Source organism: Giraffa tippelskirchi, chromosome 12 (genome assembly GCF_054371585.1).
Source record: "Giraffa tippelskirchi isolate mGirTip1 chromosome 12, T2T-mGirTip1v1.2.pri, whole genome shotgun sequence".
NCBI classification, from domain to species: Eukaryota; Metazoa; Chordata; class Mammalia; order Artiodactyla; family Giraffidae; genus Giraffa; species Giraffa tippelskirchi.
The window spans coordinates 87572889-87598392 of record NC_137286.1 but is presented as its reverse complement, the minus strand read 5'-3'; the positions used below and the strand labels follow the sequence as shown (position 1 = coordinate 87598392).

The 25504-nt window shown below is 42.4% G+C and overlaps 1 protein-coding gene and 1 long non-coding RNA gene across 3 annotated transcripts in view; one reads left to right on the top strand and one right to left on the bottom strand.

Annotated features, from left to right (window-relative positions):
- Positions 1–2112, top strand: part of ZC3H13 (zinc finger CCCH-type containing 13) — a 106864-nt gene extending 104752 nt beyond the window's left edge. For both annotated transcript variants that reach the window (XM_081547327.1, XM_081547324.1), the window contains exon 20: positions 413–2112. The gene's annotated coding sequence lies outside the window, so the exon portion shown is untranslated. The remainder of the gene's footprint in view (positions 1–412) is intronic.
- LOC145528681 (uncharacterized) overlaps positions 1–25504 on the bottom strand; it is an 81553-nt gene that overhangs the window by 10322 nt on the left and 45727 nt on the right. The gene's annotated exons all lie outside the window — the stretch shown is intronic.

Here is a 25504-nt window from a genome sequence, read left to right as displayed (position 1 = left end):
GGAATATACTTTGCAGATCCTTCAAGCTGTATCCTTTAATCATTCCAGATAAATTTGTCAGCAGAATTCTTCTGTAGGCACAACTATATCCAAGAAAATTTTGGACCAGATAACAAAGGTCTGTTCAAATTAAATGAGATAAGCATGTAACATTGCTGTGTAAATTGTAATCTACTCTACAAATACAAGATACCTGCAGCTATCCTTTTCATCCAACCAGTTCTTTGTAATGTGAATTTGGACAGAATTTCGTCCCTCTATCAAGTTCATATGTTGAAATCCCAACCCCCAAATACCAGTGAACAAATACATAAGAGGGTAACATATTTGGAGATGTGGTCTTTAAAGAGGTGATTAAGTTATAATGAAACAGGATGGGACCCTAATCCAATATGACTGTTGTTGCCCTTAGAAGAAAAGGAAGAGACCCCAGGAGTATTGTGTATGCCTGAAAGAGGCAGCAAGAGAGACCCATCTGCACACCGAGGAGAGACGAAATCACCCTGCCCGCACCTCAGTCTTGGATTTGCAGCCTCCAGAACTGTGAGAAAATAAACTTCTGTTTTACAGCCAGTCTGTGATGGCATGTTATGGCAGCCCTAGCAAATGGATACAGAGGGTCACTTCACTTATCCATCCTGTACATCCTCACAGCCACAGTCCAAGTAAAGGTTCACAGCATTATTGTTAAAATACTCAATATATTAAGTTTTTCATTAAGCATTGCAAATTGCATCCAATAACCATTAAGTATACCACCCAGCAATCTATCTACTGATTAATCAAACCCAACAATAGTTCATTGTTGCAAAACCAGTAAGTTAGGGCAAAACACCCTCCAGTTTATACAAGACACCTCCTAGCACTTGCAGGCAGGGAGTGGGGAATTCCACCTTATTTAGTGCATGATAATAAGCATCAGATGGCATCCCTAATAGCTCAGCGGTACAGAATCCACCTGCAATGCAGGAGACACAGGACATGAGGGTTTGATCTCTGGGTTTGGAAGATCCCCTGAAGGAGGAAATAGCAACCCACTTCAGTCTTCTTGCTTGGGAAATCCCATGGACAGGGAAGCCTGGTGGGTTACAGTCCATGGTGTTGCAAAGGGTCAAATGTGACTAAGTGCACACACACACACACACAAGAAGCATCAGGAGAACTATACGGAAAGGAGTACGAATGATGGTTCTGAGTTTAAAGCCCATTGTGTTTGGAAACTAAACAAAAACACCTAAATGACACAGAAACATCCGTTAATACCAAATCTCATTGGTATTACCAGGTCTCATTTCTTGATTTGGACCATGCTGCTTAATATTCAGACACCCTACCTCAGCCCCATCATCCTCATCCATTCTCCATACTGCCATCAGAGTAAGTTACTCAAAAATACAGATGTGATCAACTTGTTTTTCTAGCTGGGGCCTTGCCACTGTCAAGTAATAAGCTTACGCGAGTCACTTAATCTCTCGAGTGTCACATTCTCAATCTGTAAAGGAAGGGAGTTGGGTTGTAGGCTGTTTTAAGCTTCTAGGACTTTCTCTGTCACTCCTCCACTTAGAAATCTGTGAACACTTCCTGTTTTCCATAGAACAAAATCCAATTACATAGTTGGTCTGTGAACCCTTCACGATCTCTCCCCAGTCCACCTTCTAGCTGCAGCTCTCTCCCAGTGGACCTCCAGTGAGTCCATGTGCTTGTTCTTCCTCTGTGAGATATTGTATCTTACCCACCTTTCTGTGTCTGATGCAGGACACTGACAGGGTTCAGAACAAGCAACCCCCAAATATGCCGCCTTGGTGTATTAACTGTTTTAAGCTGAAGGAGAAAATCTCTGTCCTTCTCTTGAAACAAGTCACAAGACCCTCATGTGAGAGGTGCCCTCCCTATCTCCAAGATGGTGAGATATGGAGAAGCATCTATGCAAGCAGGTCTTGCACCAGTTCCTTACATTCAGGCCCTAGTCCCTTTGTCCTGTTGTATTTCTCCACAGCTTTCCACTCTTCGTCAAACCTAGTAGAAAAACTCGAGTGTAACTACTGTGTCAAGTCATTTTCTTGTGTAAGCTCCTGTGTTGCATAAATTTATATTAAATAAACCTGAATACTTTTCTCCTGTTAATCTGTCTGTTTAATTTTCAGATCCAGCTAGGGATCCTAAGAGGGTTGAGGGAAACTTTCTCCCCTACAGCACAGTGCCAGACATATAAATACTTTATTAATAAATGTTGGATGTTTGCCACTTCCTCCTTGAATACACCTACCTGCTCATCACTCCAGTGCTTCCTTTATTATTAAAGTGGTGTTTATCCTTTAGATACAGTTAAATGCCACTTTGGTGAATTTTTCCTTTTTCTGTTTCCAGTCAAACATTCTCTCCTCTCTGCACTTTGCCTTTGTCTATCACAGCACGTCTCTTCTGTACGTTATCAAAGTCCCTGATATGTCACTCCTGTAGTTACATTCTACTTGGTGGGATACGTGTACAGATTGTTTTCCAAATTAAGAACAGCTTGTATTCAAAGACCATTTTTAACTGTACCTTTTAGTCCACATTCCCATCTCATTCTAGTGGCTTTTTTACTTGAACACAGTGTTAATTTAACAAGAAGGCCATTAGACTGAGGAGGCTCTAATGCCTTAGCAGCTTACGTAAACCAACTGAAACCTCAGCCCAAAATGCTTCAAGGTTAAGAAATCAAAATCTAAGGACATACCATATGCTATTACTTATACGTGGAATCTAAAATATGACACAAATGAACTTATCGACAAAACAAACAGACTCGCAGAACAGACTTGCGGGTGCCAGCGGGGAGGGGACGTGGGAGAAGGATGGATTAGAAGTTCAGGGTTAGCAGAGGCAAACTGTTATACATAAGATGGATAAAAACAAGGTCCTACTGTATAGCACAGGGAACTGTGCTATACAGTCAATATCCTGTGATAAACCATAATGGAAAAAATATGAAAAACAATGGATCTATGTGTAACAAGGATTCCCAGGTGGCTCAGATGGTAAAGAATCTTCCTGCCAATGCAGGAGACTCGGGTTCGATCCCTGGGTCAGGAAGATCCCCTGTAGGAGTAAGCAGCAACCCATTCTAGTATTCTTGCCTGGAGAATCTCATGGACAGAGGAGCCTGGTAGGCTACGGTCTGGGGTTGCAGTCGGACATGACTGAGCAACTGAACACACACACACACACACACACATGAATAACTATATCACTGCTATACAGCAGAAATTAACACATTGTAAATCAACAATATTTCAATAAAATTAAATTTTTATAAAACATCAAAAAAAAAACCCCAAAACCTAAGGATAATCAATCACAAACAGCCAACGAAGGTTTCCCAAATAAGGCAGCTGCTTAAGCTACAGCCCATCAAATAATTTCCTTGCTTTGCTTCACCCTCTTGTCTATAAAAGTCACATCACAGCTCCCCTTGGAGAAGGGGATCCTAATCACTTTCGGTTTGGTGCTGCCCATTTGAAACTCTTAAGAATTTTTTAAAACTGGGCTTCCCTGGTGGCTCACATGGTAAAGAATCTGCCTGCAATGCAGGAGATACAGGTTTGATCCCTGCTGCTGCTGCTAAGGCGCTTCAGTCGTGTCCGACTCTGTGCAACCCCATAGAAGGCAGCCCGCCAGGCTCCTCTGTCCCTGGGATTCTCCAGGCAAGCATACTGGAGCCCTGGGTTGGGAAGAATTCCCTGGAGAAGGGAATGGCCACCCACTCCAGTATTCTTGCCTGGAGAATTCCTTGGACAGAGGAGCCTGGAGGGCTACAGTCCATGGGGTCGCAAAGAGCTGAACTCTGACTAACACTACTACTACTTTAGTTGAATTACAATGCTGTGTTAATTACTGCTGTACCGTAAAGTGAGTCAGTTATACATATATACATTCTTTTTCATATTCTCTTCCATTATGATTTATCACAGGATATTGACGATAGTACCCTGTGCTATATAAAAGGACCTTATTGTTTATCCATCCTATGTATAATAGTTTGCATCTGCCAGTCCCAAATATCCTATTCATCCCTCCAGCCCCTCAGCAGCCACTAATCTTATCTAATGTCCCTGATTCTGTTTCTGAAACTCTTCTAAGATTATTAACATGCTTTAGTTTATCTTTTAACAATAGTGAACACAAGTGTTTACTGAATCCAGTCATGGGAGGAGCTAAAACTTTTCTACTCTGTCATGCAATTTGTGGACAGTTTTTCCGTTTGGATTTATTCCTCTAAGACAGGAGTTTTGTGATAGAACCATTATAAATGGTCAGATTTTAGCTAAGTTCACTTAAAATTGCCATCCTTTTAGTGTAGCTTTTTTTTGTTTTTCATATTAACATGCAAATATAGGTCATGGAGATTTCTTAGGCCTCATTAAATTGTACTCTGTAGTTCCCATTATTTTTTACACGTCAGTTTCATCTGTAAGTGATGGGGGGGAGGACAAAATGATTAACAATTATTTTTTAAATGAAAACTAGAATAGAGGTTTCACATTGGTGGCAGCAATCTTGTCTTGATTATGATCTTCATTCTTGCTCTGTCTCAGGCCCCCCATGGATAAATGCCAATTCTTTCCATCTGCATTGCTGTCTCATGCGAAGTATTTATAAATTCATTACAACTGTTTCAAGCTATCAAGGGCAATTAAACGCAGCAATAAACTTTGTCAATACTGTTACTATGGTTAACCAGCTGCCTAAAACATTCACCACCATGGATTTAGCTTCAGGAAGTTAACTAGCAAACCTGGTAACAACCACTGGTGAGGAGCCTTGAAGAGATGATTGCTTAATTAATCTGTGAATTGTGCTAATGAAAATGTTAAATAGGTTCATCCTTGAATTGGATGGTTCAGAGAGAATGTGAATTCCCTAAAGGGCAAATGTGGATAGGTTTCCTATTAAAGTCAGCCATCCAACCAAGAAGCTCTTTTAGTCATTTTGAAGTTAAAAGGGCTAGTAGATAATTTCATAATAAGTCGATGACATTTCTAGTGGCTACATATGAGATATTATTACCATCTCGCCTGAAGATCTTTGCCTGTTCCTTTGGAAAAGAATCTCATATTACAATTCTTAAATAGATACTGGCTTTTATTTTCCATCAGACTCCACAGGATACGGCATAAATTAAACTTGGGGCAGTTATCTTGAACAAGCAGACTTGGCAGGGATGGGAAATAGCACATGCCAGTGGTGTCACTGTTCAGTTAGGTTAGGGGAAAATTCTATCCAAAACTTTATATAATTAAACCAGAGGAAGCTGGTGTTGGACAGCTGTTTTTTTGTGTTTTTTTTTTTTAATTAAGAGAGACCTGTTTACTGTGCATTGGTCTGTCACGTGGGGTCCATGTGTGGGCAGGAGTGGCCCTGTGGGTCAGGGCTTATACCCGCGCCCATGCACACTGGTAACTAGTTAACGCCAAGTGTGTGTCCCAGGACTGTTGCATGGGCTTTCCTTCCCGTTCACAATGTGAACTAAACCAATTCACGGAAACATGAAAGGCCCTGCCCCCAGGGTCAGGTGTGCGCAGGGAAGGAGACTTGAGCAGCACGGGTAAGATAGGGGTGCCTATTTTTGAAGTGGCTGATAATTAATTCCTGACCATTAACTCCTTTCTGCCGTTTCCCCCACCCACATGCAAAAACCATCTGTGTGGAAATTTCTTTCCTCTTTGTGTGGGAAGAGAAAATCCCTCTGTTGATGATACTGAGGATGGGTAGGAGGTACTTCCTTGATCTTGAACATGTTTTGTATGCATAAGTTGAGAGTTGCTTCAATTATGAAAATGTTTTTTCCTGCTGTTGGTACATAATGTAGAGTAAGCCTTTTTGGTATTTTAACTGTGAAGAGCTTAAATACTGGGAATTGAAATGAACCTGCTGAGCGTAAGTAATAACGGCCTTTAATGACTAACAGTGAGTTCATAAAATATAAGTTTAAATAAGAACTCTCTAAGTGCATACATACTTTAAGCTGGAGATAACTTAAGCTGGTTTAAGACTTCTTCAGTTGGAAACAGTTTTTAAAATATTGAAAATGGGGAACTAAAAACATTATATTGAATCAAAAAGACTTCCACCTAACCTTAAGCACAAGCAGGCTGAATTTATATTTTTATTTGAATTAAAATCCCAAATGCAGGAGGCTTTCTGGATAACACTGAAATGTAACATAACTGTTTCATAATTCAGATAGTATTGTCCTGATCCTGGTATACTTTGTCCTAGATACACATCCTTTCTAGTACTTAGCATTATGATGTATTCAAATAGATCAGAGAAGTGAAAGTTAACTACCAGAGTCAGCTCTTTTTCTTTCTCACATTCCTATCATTATAGACATTTTACATAATTCTTGGTATTCAGTTGACAATGTTGAACCAAGTTTTGTCCTGTGGGTCCCAGAAATGGCTTCCTGCAAAGAATCACCATTCCCTAGATGCTCCAAATTCCCACTCTCTGTCTCATAAGTGATTAGCTGAACTGTTGGTCCCCATGGCCAATCAACACTACACGTCCGCTAATTTAACCTAACCAAACTTCAATTAGGCTTTCTCTCCCCCCCCCCACAAACCCCTGGATCTTGACCTTCATCTTGAAGAACAAGGAGCCCATCCCTCCTTACACACCCTCCTGAGAATTGCCTACTGCAGAGATGAACACTCCCTGATCAACGCTCCAGTCACACCACCCATTCATCCCCAGTGCTCACTCTTGTCCTCTCCAGCCCTGTTGCTTGTCCCATCAAAGAAAAGCCCTCTCTGGGCCTTCCCTGGTGGTCCTGTGTCTAAGACGCCATGCTCCCAATGCAGGGGGGCCCTGAGTTTAATCCTTGGTCAAGGAACTAGATCCCTCATGCAAGTGGTATTGCCAAAAAAAAAAAGCGGTAAACTCTTTGAGGAATAGAAGCTTGAATACAATGAAATTAGGTGATTTCGGCAAAAATATTTCATGGGTGGTGGTGTGTACTTCCAAGAGAAACATGTACTATCTGCTTATGTTTTTGTTTGTGATAATACCAGGCATTGACTATTATCGTCTATTTCCATTACTTTATTATATGTTGAAAATATACTGATTTAATTACATTCTATCGTTCTTTCTAAAACTGGAAGCCTTTCATAAGGAGAAACTTTCCTCATCAATTGTTTGATTACAGTAAGATATAATTCATATAGGTAAAAAGATAAGCATTTATAGTTTCCCTCTATTCACCAGTCACCACCACCCCTCAAAAGTAACTTTTTTTTTAAATGAAGTATTGTAGAGTTGATTTACAATGTTGTGTTAATTTCTGCTGTACAGCTAAGTGATTTGGTTATATATTATATATATACGTATATATACACATACCTATATATGTATTCTCTTTCCTTATGGTTTATCATTGAATATTGAATATAGTTCTCTGTGCTATACAGTAGAAAATTTTTGTTTATCCATTCTATATATAATAGCTTACATCTGAGGGTTTTTAAAATATAATCAAATACTCATGCATTTACACATCTGATCTGACTAAATCCAATGAAGTTATTACTCCTGTTGATGCACAGTTAGACCCATCTGGACAAAGGGAACCTTTTGCAAAATAGCTACTAAACTTTTTTGACATGACTCCATTCTTTAAGTTTCCCTATTTTCTAGTATAAGATGTTTCCTGATTAATTTGTACATTTCTTGACATTTTTGGAGACTCAGCCATTTCTCCAAACATCCATTTTTCTTTTAATGAGGGTGGTATTTAAAGACCAAGATCTTGCCTCTAGGCCCTTTCAATGGAGAGATCTAGGAAATACATATACTTCTTTGGAAAGATAAAATACATTTTATGAGCTTACACTTACAACTGATGCTTACAATTCAATTCACAACTACAAAGCTTCCACTTAATCTTTTCTATCTTACATCAATATAGTTTTTCTTTCATATTAAAAATTCTGCTTTCTCCCACTCCAGCCACTTTTATTCAATATATTATTGAAAGTCTGAGCAAGAACAATTAGGAAAGAAAAAGATATAAAGTCATCCAAATTGGAATGGAAAAAGTAAAACTGTCTCTATTATCAGATGACATGATAGTATATATAGAAAACACTAAAGATGCTGCCAAAAAAAAGCTGTTAGACCTAATAAACACATTCAATAAAGTTGCAGGATACAAAATCAAGGCACAAAAGTCAGTTGCATTTATATATAATAATATAGATATGTAATAACAACAACCTATCAGATACAGATTTTTTTTAAAATCCCATTTATAAGTGCATCAAAAAGAATAAAATAAGGAATTCCTTGGCAGTCCAGTGGTTAGGACACCATGCTTCCACTGCAGGGGACACAGATTCAATCCCTGGTTGGGGAACTAAGATCCTGCAAGTTGCACAGTGTGTCAAAAAAAAAAAAAAAGAGAGAAAGAGTAAAATACCTACAAATAAATTTAACTGAAGAGGTGAAAGACCTATGCACTGAAGACTAAGATATGGATGAAATTGAAGACACAAATGGAAAGATATTCCATGCTCAGGGATTGGAAAAATTAATATTGTTAAAATGTCCATTCTAAAGTGATCTATAGAGTCAGTGTAATTCCTCTCAAAATACCAACTACATTTTCCACAGAAATAGAACAAACTCCTAAAGTTTGTATGGAATCACAAAGACCATAAAAAATCAAAGCAATCTTGAGAATGAAGAAAAAAGCCATAGGCATCACATGTCCTGATTTCAAACTATATTATAAAACTATAGTAATCAAAACAGTTATGGAATCGGCATGAAAACAGACACATAGATCTATGGAACAGAATAAAGAGTTCAAAAGCAAACCCATGCATACATAGCCAATTAATTTACAAGAAATAAGTCAAGATTATACAGTGGGGAAACAATAATGGATTAAAAGACTTAAATGTGAAACTTGAAACCATAAAACTCAGAAAAAGAAACCCAGTGACTAGGCTTCTTGATGTGAGTCTTGGCAACCATCTTTTGGATTTGATATCAAAAACAAAGGCAACAAAAGCAAAAATACACAAGTGAATCTACATCAAACTAAAAGGCTCTGTGCAGCAAAGGAAACCATCAACAAAATGAAAATGCAACTCATCAACTGGGAGAAAATATTTGTAAATCATATATCTGATAAGGGGTTAATATAAAAAATATAAATTACATAAATCAATAGCAAAAAACCCCTAAATAATCAGATTAAATATGGACAGAGGATTTGAATAGACATTGTTTCCAAAGAAGATATGCAAATTGCCAACAGATACATGAAAAGATGCTCAACATCATTATTCACCCAGGAAAGTGCAAATCGAAATCTTAATGAGATATCATGTCACACCTGTTAGAACGGCTATTATCAGAAAAACCAGAAATAACAAGTGTTAGCTAGAGTTTAGAGAAAAGGAAACTCTTTTTCACTGTTGGTGGGAAGGTAAGCTGGTGCAGCCACTATAGAAAATAGTATGGAGTTTCCTCAAAATATTAAAAAGTATCAATATCATATGAGCCAGCAATTTCACTTTTGAGTATTTATCTGAAGGAAATAAAATCACTATCTTGAAAAGATATCTGTACTCCCATGTTCATTCCAGCATTATTTATAGGAGCCAAGACATGGAAACAACCAAAGTCTCCATCAATGGATAAATGGTCAAAGAAAGTGTAGTATATGTAACACAACAGAGTATTATTCAGACATTAAAAAGGAAGCCCTATTATTTGCAAAAACGTGGATGAACACTGAGGGCCTTATGCAAATGAATATTTAGCATCAAAGGCAAATACCATATAGTCTCATTTATGTGTGAAATCTTTAGAAACTCATTAAAGCAGGCAAACAAAAAACTCATAGATACAGAGAACAGATTGCTGGTTGCCAGAGGCAGGGAGTAGGTAGGGGTGGGCAAGATGAGAGAAAGTGGTTCAAAGGCACAAACTTTCAGTTATAAATAAGCCCCACGGATACAGCATGGTGACCACAGTTAACAATACTATAATGTATATTTGAAAGTTGCTAAGAGAGTAGATCTTTAAAATTCTCACCACACACAAAATTGTAACTGTGTGGTGATCAATGTTAACTAAACTTACTGTAGTAGTAATTTCACTATATATATATATATATATATATATATAAAATCATTATGTTGGACAGCTGAAACTAATACAATCTTATTTGCCTGTTGTGCTCACTCAGTCGTGTCTGAGTCTATAATCATATGAACTGTATCCCTCCAGGGTCTGCTGTCCATCGGATTTCCCAGACAGAAATTCTGGAGTGAGTTTCCACTTCCTTCTCCAGGGCATCTTCCCAACCCAGGGATCAAACTCTTATCTCTTACATCTCCAGCATTGGCAGGTGGGTTCTTTACCACTAGTGCCACCTGGGAAGCCTGTTATCTCAGTAAAAAAAATGCCGCTTCCCAACATCAGCATAACTAGCCATTTACTCCCTGCCCCCAGCAGTTAATGTAATACCTCAGAATATTGATACAAACACTGTTGTGCTTAGTCACTCAGTTGTGTACAACTCTGTGAGACCCCGTGGGCTGTAGCCTGCCAGGCTCCTTTGTCCATGGGATTCTCCAGGCAAGAACACCGGAGTGGGTTGCCATTTCCTCCTCCAGGGGATCTTCCCAACCAGGGATTGAACCCCAGGTCTCCCATATTGCAGGCAGATTCTTTATCAGCTGGGCCACAAGGGAAGCCCAAGAATACTGGAGTGGGTAGCTTATCCCTTCTCCAGCAGATCTTCCCAACCCAGGAATTGAACCAGGGTCTCCTGCATTGCAGGTGGATTCTTTACCAACTGAGCTCTCAGGGAAGCCCATCTGAAGCCCTTTTTTATTTTTATTGGTAAATCAAGCTCATTTACTTTTGACTGATATATTTTGCCTCATATTCTTTGGTTATGTAACCTCCTGTCTTATTCTCTCTGTGTTTAGGAAGGTTTGTATTTTTGTCCTTTAAATGAATGCTTCCTTTTCATACCCTTATTCCACTTTTTTGGATACTTTTTTTTTTTTTTTTTGGCAGTACTGGGTTTTCATTGTTACACACAGACTTTCTCTAGTTGCATCGCACAGGCTTCTTGTTGCAGTGGCCTCTCTTGTTGCGGAGCACGGGCTCTGGGGTGCACAGGCTCAGCAGTTGTGGTGCATGGGCCCAGTCGCTCTGTGGCAAGTTGAATCTTCCTGGATTAGGGATCGAACCCGTGTCTCCTGCAGGGGCAGGCTGAGTCCTAACCACTGGACGACCAGGGAAGTTCATATCCTTTGAGCAATCTTGACAATAGTAAGTAACCTCTTTCCCTATCATTCAGCACTTAATTTGAATACTATGTTTACTCACAATGAATATTATAAAGTCATCAGTTAGCTTTTCTACTTTCCATATGCTCTCTATCTTCTCTATATATTGATGGTTGGGCTAACACACACAGTGTCAACTCCTAGTTCTTCGTACACAATCTCCCATATTTCTATCATTTAGTATTAGTTCTATGCATTAATATTTCCCATCAGTCCTTACGCCCATGTCTCACTCATCGTTTTAGTTGGTTCAAGCTTGTTCTAAAAAAGGTTCCTCATGGGAATGATATTCCCTAGATTCTAATATATTCATAACAACGTGTCTATGGATATTCTACTTGAAGGCCAGTTTGTCTCAGTTTACAGTGCTTGGTTTACGTTTTCTTTCCTTGGCTGTTTTAAATTTACTACCCCTTACCTTCTGGTATAAAACATTGTAGTTCAAAAGTCTGACATTAGTGTTAAGTTTTGTCCCTTAAAAGTGACTTGATGGCCAGTCTCTGGTCAGCATGTAATTTTGAAAATGACACTCTGTCTCTGCAAGCTTGAGAGATGGGTTAAACCCTCCCTCCTCTGAATTACAGCTGCTGTGACCTCCGCTGAGTTATTTAACCTTTTTATCCCTCAGCTGCAACGTGGGGATAGAAATGGAAGTAAGATGATTCTGAGGACTCTTTGTAAAGGACACCAGTCTTTCCAGGAAGCCAGCTGTGCCGACAGGTTCCCTCTGAAGAGGACTTCTCTTTCTGTCGAGTTTTAAAACTTAAGGCTGAAGTTTTTGGCGCCACCGACAAATAATAGTCAATAGTGACTCATATTTCAGTAACTTTATAAAATGCTTTTGTGACTGGAAGCAACTTAAAGAGCAATTAGCTTAATATTGAAGAAAAATGGTGAATCTTCCTTTCTGCTATAGACCTTGATTTTTAATAGGTTTTTTTTTTGGCATTGCTTCTTTCAACTCTTGCCCTTCTCCACGTTCTGAAAAAACTCTCAATTAGTGCAGTCCCTTGAGTTCTTTAAATAATACTAATCAAATGATCAATATTTAACCAGCTTTATCAGTTCTTTGGGGCAGACCCATTAACTAATGAAAATATCCTGTTAGCATAAAGGGTGGCCTAACAGTCACAAGAAATTTGTTTGCTAGATTCTATCTCTCGCACACAATTTCTTACCAGTTATCTAAATTTCCAATCAACAAAGCACTCTGCTGGATGTTCCCTAAGGATGCATTTCTATTATTCAGAACAAGAATAATCTCAAAATGTGTTTCTGATGAGCAGAGTTTATTTTGCAATGGGCTGACACACACAGTGACAAGCATCTGGGAACTTATAGCATCGCTGATAGCTTGACATCGCTTCAGAGCTTCTGCATCTAACAGTCTGATGAACAGTTTTAACCTTGGAGGTCTAAGCTGGAAAAGGGGAAAGTTCCTAACCTTGGATGGATGAAGCAGCCCCTCCCTGACTCCATTTTTCTTTCTCACTTTATATGACCTTTTAAAAGTTCTCACTGGGGGGAATTCCCTGGTGGTCCCGTGGGAAAAGAATCCACCTTGCAGTGCAGGGGATGTGGGTTCAATCCCTGGTTGGGGAACTAAGGCCCCACATGCCGAGGAGCAACTAAGCCCTTGTGCCACAACCAGAGGGTCCATGTGCCACAAGGAAATGTGCATGACACAACTAAGACCCAGTGCATCCAAATGAATAAATATTAAAAAATTAAATAAAAAAATTCTCCCTGGAACTAATCTTTTGAACAAGCGGAGCACGGACTGGGCCCAGGGGTTGCAGATATACTCTGCCAATTGCCTTTTTCATGCAGGAATAAACGCACACATCCCTGTCTGCTTGTGAGCATAGCATACACGGGACACACCTGGTTTTGCTGAGCGGAACCTCTGCCTCCCCTTTAATTGTTGAAGGAGCGCCACTGGGTTTACTGCTCCTCCCTCAAACACCGCTGACCTGTGTTTTATATACGCATCTTATAAGCGGGCTTCCCTGGTAGCTCAGTGGTAAAGAATCTGCCTGCCAATGCAGGAGAGGCAGGTTCAATCCCTGGGTGGGGAAGATCCCCTGGAGAAGGGCATGGCAACCCACTCCTGTATTCTTGCCTGGGAAATCCCAGGAACAGAGGAGCTCGGCAGGTTATAGTCCATGGGGTCGCAAAAGAGTTGGACACAACTTAGGGACTAAACAACAAAAGGTTAAAGAGACATTCCATGTATGGTTCCTTTGCTTGTCAGATGAAGCATCTCACATTAAGCGACCCCAGCACAGGACCTCTTTGTCACAAATGGGATGAACCCTGACGACAAGAGAGCCTCACACTCTCCCACTGCGTTAGCCTCCCAGCTCCTTCACCTCCAGGGCTTCCCTGGTGGCTCAAAGGGAAGAATCCCCCTGCCAATCAGACCTGGGTTTGCTCCCTGGGTCGGGAAGATCCCCTGGAGAAGGGACTGGCCACCCACTCCAGTATTCTTGCCTGGAGAATCTCATGGACAGAGGAGCCTGGCGGGCTACAGCCCAGGGGGTTGCAAAGAGTTGAACACGAGAGCAACTAACACTTTCCTTCACCTCCAGACAGGCCACCATGTGTGATTTTGGCATTTTCCCGTATCCCCAGCTCTTGTCTAACTCTTCATGGAATTCTTTATCCTCGAGTGTCATGCTGAGGGACTGCCTGGTGTTTGTGACCCTGCTGAACACAGTCAGTGTCAGCGAACCAAGTCCTGCTCCTAGTGGTGCAGCCCTGGGCCGGTGGGTCTGGGCTGCCACTCGGGGACAGCCAGCTTCCTCCAACGGGCAGTGACCAGCCCTTTCCCTGACACCACCTCCCTGACCAGGAGAGCTGGTCTCTCATTGTGCTGTTGTGTGTTTTTTTTTATTTTAAACTTATTTTTAATTGCAGGATCATCGCTTTACAGAATTGTGTTGGTTCCTGCCAAACGTCAGCATGAATCAGCCATAGGTATAGCTATGTCCCCTCCCTCTGGAACCTCCCTCCCCATCCCAGCCCTCTAGGTTGTTATGGAAACCTGGTTTGAGTTCCCCGAGTCATACAGCAAACTCCCATTGGCTATCTATGTTACGTATGTCATCGTGGTTTCATCCCTGTGTGAGACACACCAGGGGAAGCCCTGTGAGCTTGACTTCTGCCTTCTTCCCAGAGGAGAAATGAGAGAAGAGAACAAAGCGGGAGGGGCCTCTGTGGGGAACGGGGAAGAGAAGAAACTCTTCAGATGGGAGAGGAGGTGAGGAAGAGAGAACAACAAGGAGTCAAAGAGAGGAGAGGGGAACGGGGAGACCCCACATGGCGTGAGCGCAGAACGAGGTGAGACTGCGTGGTCTCTGGACAGCAGCGTGCCCTGGCTGGTTAAGTCAGCAGAGCTATTTAATTCCATTTTAGGGTAAAAAAAAAAAAAAAAAAGCCAAGATTCTAATTCACTGTATTAAACTGTATTGCTGACAAGGAAATGGCAACCCACTCCAGTATTCTTGCTTAGAGAATCCCGTGGACAGGGGAGCCTGGTGGGCTGCTGTCCATAGGGTCGCACAGAGTTGGGCACGACTGAAGCAACTTAGCATGCACGCATGCACGCATTGGAGAGGGAAATGGCAACCCACTCCAGTGTTCTTGCCTGGAGAATCCCAGGGACAGAGGAACCTGGTGGGCTGCCGTCTATGGGGTCGCACAAAGTCGGACACGACTAAAGTGACTTAGCAGCAGCAGCAGCAAACTGTATTGAGGAAGGGGCTCTGGAATCCAGACTCCTCATCTATGGCGGTGTCAGGAGGGACCCTTTAACCCAAGACTCTGCCAAAGCATCTCAAAAGCCTCCACAGGCACCTGCTGAGGTAGAACAACAAAGAAGCCAGCCTCTTTTTATGTCTGGAGGCGGAGACAGCGAGGTACCTTATGTGACCCTCGTGAATAAGCCTGAAGAGTGCAATGGCACTTCTGAGTTTTTCAGGCTTCGTTGTTGTTTCTGGTAAAGTGGAGACTGTCCTTCCCTGGCATGTAGACTTTTGGGGTGGGGCTGACTACAAAGTTGCAAAACAAACAAAAAATCCAGGGGCCTCCTGAGACTCCAGGGACAGTCCTCAACCTCCTCTTTCTGATGCTTGAAACTAGGAACCCCTGTCGGTATAAACCACTGTGGTCCTGACCATGCTCTGTGGAGTAACTGCCTGAGTTGGGGCTGGAGGAAGGGGCACCACTGATGTTGTACAATCTGGAATACTAGTGAGAACAGGACCCAGGATCCCCAGGGGGACTTGCTGTCATCGGCACACAACCAACCTTCCTTTCACCCATGCCCTTTTCCATTTCCACGATGAGAACTTTAGTGTCCTTTCTGGGACTTGGATTCTATCCCCTCCTGCCTTCTCAGGAGCCTTCCAGCTCAACAGTCCCCTTCTTCTCAAACCTCCAACACCCCTGCACCTTCCCTGCACCCTCAAGGTCAGCTGATGAGCATATCTTGGTCCGTTTCAGCTGCCATAACAAATTCCCATAGACTGGGTGGTTTAAACAACAGAACCTTGTCATCTCACAGCTCAGGGGGCTGGGGAGCCCCAGATCAGGGTACCAGTGGATCCAGAGTCTGTGCTGAGCATCCACTTCCTGGCTTGCAGATGGCTTTCTCCTCCTTTTGCCTTCGTGCAGTGGGGAGGACAGGAGAGGGAGGATGAGAGGGAGAGAAGGCACACACACAGGCTCTCACACCTCTTCTTATAAGGCCACTAATCCCATTCATGGGGGCCCCATCTTCCTAACCTAATCATTTGCCTCAATACTATCCCCTAGGGCATTAGGTTTCAACATATACATTTGGGGAGGACACACACACTCAGGCTATAACAGCTTGCCTCCCGTTTTATCAAGAAGACAGGAGTAAAAAACAAAAATGTCCACAGTTCTCCCACAGACTGTCATCTCTGTTTGCCTAGATTTATACAGTATCTTCCTTTTCTTTGGTTTGCCCAACAACACTCACACCCCACCAGAATAATTCTTCCCACACAATTCTGAAGTCCTTTCCTGCCTGAAACTCTCCATGGTTCTATGCAGCCATCACGTCCTAGGGCCTCACACTCTGCCCCTTCAGTGTCTTGCACAGAGGTTTTCCTTCTGGCCTTTCCTCTGCTCAACCTTCAGATGCTACATGTGGCCCCTTTCACAGTTCTGTGTGGTTTCCCACATGCTGCTCATCTGCCTGACATCACTTCTTCCCCCTTTACTCTGTGTGTATGCTCAGTCATGTCTGACGCTTTGCGACTCCATAGACTGTAGCCCTCCAAAAATGGAATTTTTGAGGCAAGAATACTGGGTTGCCATTTCGTACACCATAAGATCTTCCCGACTCAGGGGTTGAACTCATGTCTCTTGCATCTCTTGCATTGGCAGGTGGATTCTTTACCACTGCGCCATGTGGGAAGCCCTTTTACTCTAAATGATGATTATTTTTCAAAATGCACCACATCCAAGAAATCTCCTGGGATCACTATCTCTGACCAGTTTTTTAGATGGCAACTTCCTGTGCTGTTGGAGCGTCTGTGACATTTTTGACATTATTTGACTCAAATGCGTGAAGATGAGCAATGAGGCATGGAGGGCCCATGAGCTGGGTAAAGAAAGATACATGTGTGGTCAGCTAGAGGAGGGGTCTTGGTAGCGTGTAAGCAGCTCACAACAGCTGCTGCACCACCCCTTGGGTGAGTGCAGAGATGAAGAGGATAAGAATGGTGTTTCTGGGGAGTTTGAAGGCAGTGGACACCATAATCCAGGCTTTGAAAGATTCCTGAGAACCAAAGGCACAGTGAGTGTGAACCACTGTCTCGTGCCCAGTGAGGAAAGTGCTCTTGAGCCAACATCCCAAAAGGAAGCTGGATATACAGCTCCCACAAGGAAACATTCCCTGGCGGGTAGGAGCCAGTCTCCAGGGCTTTATTTCCCAGAGGACCTGAGGGACCTTCTGGGGAAGACCTTTGATTTAGAAATAATTTAAGATTCAAAAGAAATTGCCAAAAAAAAAAAAAAGCATCAAGAGTTCCTATGTACCCTTCCCCAAGCTTCTTTTCAGTGATAACATTTTATACAACCACAGTCCATTTCCACAACTAGGAAACTGCCATTGGTACAATACTATTAATTAAACTGTAGGTCTCAGATGGCTACAGGCACATGAAAAGATTCTCAAAATCAGTAATTATTAGAAAAATGCAAATCAAAACTACAACGAGGTATCACCTCACACCAGTCAGAATGCCCATGATTAAAAAGGTCTACAAATAAACGCTGGAGAGAGTGTGGAGAAAAGGGAACCCTCCTACATGGTTGGTGGGAATGTAAATTGGTACAGCCCACTATGGAAAACAGTATGGAGATTCCTCAAAAAACTAAATATAGAGTTGCCATATGATCCAGCAATCCCACGCCTGGGTATATATCCAGACAAACTAGAATTCAAAAAGATACATGTGCCCTTATGTTCATAGCAGCACTATTCACAATAGCCAAGACACAGAAACAACCTAAAGGCCCATTTACAGATGAGTGAATAAAGAATATATGTATATGTATCAATACAATGGAGTACAACTCATATAAAAAGAATGAAACAATGCCATTTGCAACCACATGGATGGACCTAGAGATTACCATAGTACTAAGTGAAGTAAGTCAGAAAGACAAATACCATACGATATCACTTACATGTGGAAACATAAAATATGTCATAAAATCTATGAAACAGACTCAGAGACATAGAGAGCAGCCTTGTGGTTGCCAAGGGGGAGAGAAGGTGGGGAAGGGATGGACTGGGAGTTTCGGATTAGCAGATGCAAACTGTTATATAGAGAGCGGATAAACAACGAGATCCTACTGTATGGCACAGGGAACTCTATTCAATATTGTGGAAAATTTTTATGAAAAAGAATACGAAAAAGAATGTATACGTACATATAACTGAATCATTTTGCTGTGCAGCAGAAATTAATGCAATACCGTAAATCAACTATACTTCAAGAAAACAATTTTTTTTTAAAAAAAAAGAAACTGTTTCAAGACTTTTGGACAAGGGCAGGGGAGAGGAGGGAGTGGGTGAGATGAATGGAGAGAGCAGCATGGAAGCATATACACCACCATATGCAAAACAGATAGCCAAGGGGAATTTGCTGTATGACTCAGGGAACCCAAACTGGGGCTCTGTAACAACCTAGAGGGGTGGGAAAGGGTGGGAGGTGGGATGGACATTCAAGAAGGAGGGGACATATGTATACCTGTGGCTGATTCATGTTGATGTATGGCAGAAATCAATATTATAAAGCAATCATCGATCAATTAAAAATAAATATAATTTTAAAAAGGAACGTTCACTTGGTTTCACCAGTTTTAATATGCACACATGTGTATATGCACACGCATGAGGTGCCACGGAATGATAGCACATGCGTAGATTTGACTGGCCCATTGCGACGTGGAACCGTGATGAGACACTACTGCAGCGTCAGTGTCTCGAATGTCAGTCCTGCAACCGATCCTGACAAACCAGCAAGACTGGGTCCCTACTCTCCTGTGCCTCCCTCTTGGCCAGCAAGGAACTTGAGACAGCATCTGGCGGTGGAGAAGGGAGGACTACTATGTCCAACAAATACCAGGAAACACCGGCCTACCTGTCAAGGTGGCTGTAAAACAGGGGTGCAAATGCCCAAAGCAAAGCCACAATTTGGGGAGTCTGGTGACTGCTGTTCAGTAGGGAAAACGTCTCAGCACCAGTGGTGAAGGCAGGTAAGGTGACCCAAGACCATCTGGTGAGGTCATCTCACCAGCAGGCTCTGCAGCTGGAGGGCACAAGGGCCAGCAAGGAGCTGCTGGCGCTACCCCCTCCCTGTCTGGACTCGAGAGGAGCTCTCAGGACACTTGGGATGACCTACCAGAGTCTGTGTCCCTTCCCTCCATCATGTCCCCCAGGGAGAGACCAAATTATAAGAAATGACAGCATTTCATAAAAAATGACAGCATCACCAACTCAGCGGACATGAATTTGAGTGAACTCCAGGAGATGGTGACAGACAGGGAAGCCTGGCGTGCTGCAGTCCATGGGGTCGCCAAGAGTCGGACACGACTTAGCGACTGAACAACAGCAAAATGGCTGCGTGAAAGCAAAGGCTGGGGTGTTCTCCGGAGCTTTGCCTGACTCTCTGTAGTCTGCTGAGAGCTTTCGCCCTCAGGAAGTTAAAAGCCCCCGAGGTCTTTCTTTTGTGAAAGAAACTGTATTGGCCCCAAAGTACTGATAAAGCGTAATCGTCTTCTTTCACAAAAATTGGTTGAAAACCCCAGGCCAAACTAGGGCACTGCGGAGAAACATCTAAAGAAAAGAAAGCCCAAGCGGTTAGAGGAGAAGTGATTTCATGGTGAGAGGGGGCGCCCCTGGCCAAGGATCTTGGGGAAATAGGCAGTCAAGGCCACGGCTCCTCCCGGATCCCATCCCAAGGCAGGGCCGTGGCTGACCCTGAACAGGCTGGACAGGCAGACGTGAGGGGGTGGCCCAGAGTGGCCCTGCAGTGTCTCCTCTCCTTGTTGGCAACAACGGGGACACTCCTTCTATTCTCAGTGGGGTGTCCCAAAGACACCGCACTCCCCAAAGACCTGCGGGGTCTGTGTCACATGAGCTAAGAGTTCAGGGGCTTCTCATGCGGACCCACTAGGTACCAGCCTGGTGTCAGCCACGATGCTTTTCTAGGGCTTCTGGTTTAAGGAGGAATCTGCCTTAATTTTTTTCCCCCGGAGATCTGGGGCTCAAAACACTTCCATTTCCCAGAGCATGGGTCTGGGAGACCCCTTCGATGGGTAAAACGTCAGCTCTCTGAAGACATCACCCACCACTGTAAATGCCATCGGTGCCATCCTCAAGGCTCTGAGGATGGGAGATAGAGGCGGGAACAGGCATCTGTTACAATCTCGCTGTGTGTTAGACATCGAGCCAGGCACAGTACATGTTGTAGCATGAAGTTCTCATAAAACTGTGTCAACAACAAAAATTAATCAGTTGATCTAAGAAAGAAATGGAAAATTTTATTTGAGCCAAACTGAGAGTGATAAGCCGGAATCAGCCTCTCAGAAAGCTCCAGGAATAGTTCTACCCGTTAGAGGTCAAAGCACACTTGTATAAATTTTGGAGACAGAAGCCTGTACATTAAATGATGCGTTATTGACTGTTTATACATTCTAGTGAGTAGTGGGTCAGGGGTCACTGTGGATTCTTACAGGATTAAGAAAGAATTATCTTTTAAGGAGTTGTCTTGTTAATGCTAAGGGAATGTTGCTCTTGATGGATGAGCAGCTATTTCTGCCAATGGGAAGGGTTGGCCAATGCATAAGGCAGATACACAGTGCATGGTAAGGGGTGAGAGAGGTCATCAAAGGGCAGAGAAAAATTGCTATGTTTAAATTTGTCTTGCCTTGCTATAAAATATGAATTTTATTTCAATGCTGCAATGTGGGCTTTTACCCCCATTTTCTACCAAGCAAATGGAGGTGATTTGCTTGGTAGACCTTTCAGGTAGAAGGCTGAAACACAACTGGAACCTGGGCCAGCCTGCCTCCAGGCCTGCCTGCTGTCCGCTGCCGGGACACAGCTCTCAGAAGTCATTTCAGGTCATCAGATGGGAAAGGCAGGTGTCAGACCCAGCGAGGGAGCGAGGCTCCCTCATACCACTGCTTTCAATTTTCCCAACACTCTCATACAGTTCCTTCCTAGAGCCCTTAGCAGTGTGCGCCCAGGCTAAGAGCAAGCAGGTGAGCTTTCAGGTGCTCTGCTCAGGCCTTGATTCAAACTACAGAAGCCTCCTCACTCTGTGTCCCAGGAGCCCCTCCCTTCTGTCCCAGCCCTCTCCTCCAAGTGCTCAGATTTCCAGTGACCTTCAGATGATATATTGAACATCTCTGAAGGATATTCCCATTGACATTGAGCATGCCGCTGTCTGGAGCTCAGCAATAAAAAGGGGAAATTAACAAGCATTTAAATTCTGAAATTAATGATGAGAGGTCAGAGATTTCCGAACATCTGTTTCCAGCATTTTCAAGGGGGCCTTCAATTTGCAGGCAGCATTGAGCCATGCGGTCATCAGCAGTTGCTGGTGACTCCCCACCATGCCGTGTCCAGGAGCTGGGGGTGGACAGTGTGACCCAGACACCATGCTCACGTGCTTTGTGGCTCGTTTGGAGCCATGTGTCCACTGTGATGCAGGGTCCCAGCCCCAAGTCTAGATTTCCCTAAGTGTCAGAGTTCTGGCCGAGAAGGCAATGGCAACCGACTCCAGTGCTCTTGCCTGGAGGATCCCATGGACAGAGGCGCCTGGTAGGCTGCAGTCCATGGGGCCGCAAAGAGTCGGACGCAACTGAACGACTTCACTTTCACTTGTCACTTTCATGCATTGGAAAAGGAAATGGCAACCCACTCCAGTGTTCTTGCCTGGAGAATCCCAGGGACGGCGGAGCCTGGTGGGCTGCCATCTATGGGGTCGCATAGAGTCGGACACGACTGAAGTGACTTAGCAGCTGCAGCAGCAGCAGAGTTCTGGAAACTTAGGATTCGGAAAAGAAGTCCTTGTGCCAAAGAAGGGAACTTAATATTTTCTAGGGCTGCACCATCCAATAGGGCATCCAATAGGCCATCCAACGAGGCTGTTCAGTATTTACAATGTGGTCAGTCTGAACTGAGGTGCACTGTGAGTATAAAATGCATACTGGATTTCAAAGGCTTAGTATGAAAAAGAGTAATAACCTTTTATGTTGATCATGTTGGTGAAATGGTAATATTTTGGCCAAACTGGGTTAAAGAAAATATATTATTAAAGTCAGTTTCATGCAAACTATTATGTATAGAATGGATGAACAAGGCTGTACTGAATAGCACAGGGAACAATATTCAATACTCCGTATAAACCAAAATGGAAATATGAAAAATAATATATATATATAACAATTACTTTGACGCACAGCAAAAATTAACATTGAAAATCAACTATACTTGAATAAAATAAATTTGGAAAAAGTCAACGTTAACTGCTTCATTCTCCTTTTTTTTCAATATAGTTACAACAATTTAAAACTACATGTGTGACTCACGCTTCTGTAAGACACTAGTGCTCTAGAGTTTCTGTGGCTTGGTGTTTCTTAGGTGGTAGGAAGCTGTTATCACTCCTAGAAGGTCTTATGGAAATTTTGGAGAGTTCTTTGGGGTCACACTGCCTGGGAGAGATGCTCCTGACATATCACATGTTGGATGTGAGGAACGTAGTTAGTCCCACAATTATCAGAACAGTCCGATGCAACTGAAAAGTTATCCATGACGTGCATCATTGAGTGTCCCATCAGACGTGAAACATGAAAAACTGGTTATAATGAGCTAAGCCTAGACCAAACTCCATTTTACATGTAAACACAGGGGTTTTTTTTTGCACCAACTAAGATTTCCAAGGACACAGCTACTGTGTAAATCTAAGAAACGGTGCACTTTGTGTCATCTGGAACACTACCAAACATCATTCATCACTTTAGAAATTCCCAGCAGTGTTGGCAACATAGCTCATGGTGTTTGAGTTGCCAACATAACACAATCATCACCTTCCACTGTCGTTCCACTGGGAGGTGCGATGTTCTGCCAACTTCATCGGATCTTCTAGTGTAGTTGTGCTTGAGCACTTGTAAATGGAAATGCAGTCCATTTTATTTAAACTACTTTCCCTTGGAACTTTCCTGGTGGTCCAGTGGTTAAGACTCCGTGTTCACAATGCAGGAAGCATGGATTTGATCACCTGATTGGGGAACTAAGACCCCCACGTGCTGCACAGCATGGCCAAAAAAAGAAAACAAAAACCAAATACCAAAAAACAAAACAAGCAAAAAAATCTCAAACTTTTTTCCCTTTGCTTCTTCTGTATTACAATTAGGACTTTATATTGTTTTTTTTTAATTATACATGTAGATAAATTACAACTGAAAAGGGCTTTCATACAATTTAAAAACAAAACAAAACAGAAAATGGCATATTGCATCTGATAGAATTACAAACCATCAGGCTTCCCTGGTGATCCAGTAGTTAAGAATCCACCTGCCAATGCAGGGGACACAGGTTTGATCTCTGGTCCAGAAAGATCCTACATGCCTCAGAGCAACTAAACCCAAGAGCCAAAACTACTGAAGCCCGTGTACCATAACAAGAGCAGTCACTGTAATGAGAAGACCAGGCACTGCAATGAAGAGTAGCCCCTGCTCACCACAACTAGAGAAATCACGTGCCCAGCAATGAAAACCCAGCACAGCAAAGGGAAAAAAAAAAAGAATTACAAACTGTCCCTCAAACCTAGTCATGCCTCTCGACTCAAAAGAGTTGAGTCTTTGCCTCTTCAACACCTTCTCATTCTTTAGGTTTCAGATGAAGTGGCCTTTCCTCCAAACAGCACCAAATATCACCGCACTCTGCTTCCCCTCACCCCATCGTTCATCACACGGACATTTCTGCCTGTGCAATTATCTTCCTTCCTGGACTGTGGGCTCCAAGAGAGTAGGTTATGCACGTTTGATCCATTGTCTACACCCCATTCTCAGCTCACAGCTGAGCGCACTAGGACATACTCAATACTTGGTGAATAAATGAACAAAGATGAGGATGGGTTGGGATCTAGAGATCCATGAGGGTGAATGGGACTGAGGGCCGGCAGCAGAGAAGAAATGGTTGATAACGCACAATCCAGTGCCTTGGGTGCTGGCAGATGGGGAGCCCACAATGCCTAGAGCAAAGAATGCACTTTTCAATCAGGTAGATCTGGCTCTGAGCCCCAGTTTTGCCTTGCGCTACCTTGACCATCCTAGGAGTTGACCTCTCAGAGTGAAGAGGGTACTTCCCTCATTTGTTGGGAGACTTAACTGAGAGCTGCTTGGAAAGCACTTACTGCCACGTCCGGCAAATAATAAGAGCTCCATACATGTTCTTGTTATTAAAACTCTTCATAGAGATTGAGTGTGACTCTAACAGAGGCCCTGGTTGGCACCCACCCCCACGTGCAGGGAACTCCTATAAGTCAAGGGCCAAAAAACAAAAACAAGAACAAATGATCTGATTCTAAAATGGGCAAGGGAACTAAACAGATATTCTCCCAAGACAGCATATAAATGACCAGTAGGTATGAAAAAGGTACTCAACATCAGTAAGGAAATATAAATCACAATGAGATTTCACCTCAACAAATTAGGATGGATACTCATACAAATATTTTATATAAATATTTATATATGTATATTACATATATATTATATATATATAACACACATATCTAGCCATCATCTGAGCCTTCAGTGAGTCATGATTTTCTTGCAATAATAAAGATCACTGATCATCATAACAAATATAATAATGGCAAAGTTTGAAATATTGCAAGAATTACCAAAAATGTGACATCAAGAGAGAAAGTAAGCAAATACTATTGAAAAAATGGTACCAATAGATTTGCTCAATGCAGGGTTGCCAAAAACCTTCAATCTGTTTAAAAAAAATACATTATCTGCAAAGTGAGATAAAGCAAAGCACAATAAAAACGAAGTCTGGCTGTAGAACTACCATATGACCCAGCAATCCCAATTTCTGGGTGTATACCCAATGAGTATATTGGTATACTCTGGATATTGTGCTTTGCTTCATTGCTTTACTTTGAATTGAAACCAAGATCTTAAAGCTATATCTACACTCCCAGGTTCCTTGCAGCACTATCCACAATAGCCAAGACATAGAAGCAACCTAAATGTCCACTGACAGATGAATGGGTAAAGAGAAGGTGGTATATTCTTAAAATAGAATATTATTCAACATAAAGAATAAAATCTTGCATTTGCAACTACATGGATGAATCTAGAGGATAGCATGCCAACTGAAATCCATCAGACATGAAAAGGAAAAATGCTACATGACACCACTTGTATGAGAAATCTAAAATACTCAAACTCAGAGAAGAATTTGGTTGTCAGGAGCTGGGGAGAGGGAGAAACAGAAGTTATTAGTTGAAGGGTACAAAGTTTCAGTTATGCGAGATAAGTCTTCGAGATCTCCACCTCCACCTCGAGCTAACAATACTGGA